Source organism: Oryctolagus cuniculus, chromosome 13 (assembly GCF_964237555.1).
Source record: "Oryctolagus cuniculus chromosome 13, mOryCun1.1, whole genome shotgun sequence".
Lineage (NCBI taxonomy): Eukaryota > Metazoa > Chordata > Mammalia > Lagomorpha > Leporidae > Oryctolagus > Oryctolagus cuniculus.
Genome location: NC_091444.1, coordinates 82,344,606 through 82,346,836, shown reverse-complemented (window position 1 = coordinate 82,346,836; position 2,231 = coordinate 82,344,606).

Below are 2,231 nucleotides of genomic sequence, written 5' to 3'. Positions count from 1 at the left end.
AGTTTTGGTTTCTTGAGCGGCAATTTCCTAAATGATTTCTGGGTCTGAGTTGGGTTTGCCTTCTTCCTTCCCAAATTTTGTATTCTGACGCAATACAAACACGAGTTTAGACAGCAGATCCATTTTGAAATAAAAAACAAAACCAATTAGCGTGTCATGCTTAGAATTCTAGAGGCAGCACGACCAACATGAGTTTTTGTGTTTTGGACAAAGAAATGGAACCCTTTTGCAGAGGGGAATGATAATTCATTCCCCAAATCAGTTTGCCAGCGATTTTCAGGTGAATTGAATGAGTTTTCCAAAGCCAGTCAGCTGGGAGGGGTGGATGAATCCGGAAACAGCCTGTTTCCTTGTGACTAAATCAAGCCCACTATCAACAAGGACTCTTCCATTTCTTTGGCTCTTTTCACATTTTTCTTCTTTATCATGGTTTGTAATGAATTTTCTGATGTGAGCTTTGATTTTGAGGCTGGAATATGGAGTTCAAGACACGGAAGGCATGGTCTTTTTCAATCAGGGCACAGCTGTTGGCTTGCTCCGATTCTGGCTTTCTGTCATGGTTTTGGGTGCCTCAGCCGAGTTTTGGTTTCTTGAGCGGCAATTTCCTAAAGGATTTCTGGGTCTGAGTTGGTTTTGCCTTCTTCCTTCCCAAATTTTGTATTCTGACGCAATACAAACACGAGTTTAGACAGCAGATCCATTTTGAAATAAAAAACAAAACCAATTAGCGTGTCATGCTTAGAATTCTAGAGGCAGCACGACCAACATGAGTTTTTGTGTTTTGGACAAAGAAATGGAACCCTTTTGCAGAGGGGAATGATAATTCATTCCCCAAATCAGTTTGCCAGCGATTTTCAGGTGAATTGAATGAGTTTTCCAAAGCCAGTCAGCTGGGAGGGGTGGATGAATCCGGAAACAGCCTGTTTCCTTGTGACTAAATCAAGCCCACTATCAAAAAGGACTCTTGCATTTCTTTGGCTCTTTTCACATTTTTCTTCTTTATCATGGTTTGTAATGAATTTTCTGATGTGAGCTTTGATTTTGAGGCTGGAATATGGAGTTCAAGACACGGAAGGCATGGTCTTTTTCAATCAGGGCACAGCTGTTGGCTTGCTCCGATTCTGGCTTTCTGTCATGGTTTTGGGTGCCTCAGCCGACTTTTGGTTTCTTGAGCGGCAATTTCCTAAAGGATTTCTGGGTCTGAGTTGGTTTTGCCTTCTTCCTTCCCAAATTTTGTATTCTGACGCAATACAAACACGAGTATAGACAGCAGCTCCATTATGAAATAAAAAACAAAACCAATTAGCGTGTCATGCTTAGAATTCTAGAGGCAGCACGACCAACATGAGTTTTTGTGTTTTGGACAAAGAAATGGAACCCTTTTGCAGAGGGGAACGATAATTCATTCCCCAAATCAGTTTGCCAGCGATTTTCAGGTGAATTGAATGAGTTTTCCAAAGCCAGTCAGCTGGGAGGGGTGGATGAATCCGGAAACAGCCTGTTTCCTTGTGACTAAATCAAGCCCACTCTCAAAAAGGACTCTTCCATTTCTTTGGCTCTTTTCACATTTTTCTTCTTTATCATGGTTTGTAATGAATTTTCTGATGTGAGCTTTGATTTTGAGGCTGGAATATGGAGTTCAAGACACGGAAGGCATGGTCTTTTTCAATCAGGGCACAGCTGTTGGCTTGCTCCGATTCTGGCTTTCTGTCATGGTTTTGGCTGCCTCAGCCGAGTTTTGGTTTCTTGAGCGGCAATTTCCTAAATGATTTCTGGGTCTGAGTTGGGTTTGCCTTCTTCCTTCCCAAATTTTGTATTCTGACGCAATACAAACACGAGTTTAGACAGCAGATCCATTATGAAAGAAAAAACAAAACGAATTAGCGTGTCATGCTTAGAATTCTAGAGGCAGCACGACCAACATGAGTTTTTGTGTTTTGGACAAAGAAATGGAACCCTTTTGCAGAGGGGAACGATAATTAATTCCCCCAAATCAGTTTGCCAGCGATTTTCAGGTGAATTGAATGAGTTTTCCAAAGCCAGTCAGCTGGGAGGGGTGGATGAATCCGGAAACAGCCTGTTTCCTTGGGACTAAATCAAGCCCACTATCAAAAAGGACTCTTCCATTTCTTTGGCTCTTTTCACATTTTTCTTCTTTATCATGGTTTGTAATGAATTTTCTGATGTGAGCTTTGATTTTGAGGCTGGAATATGGAGTTCAAGACACGGAA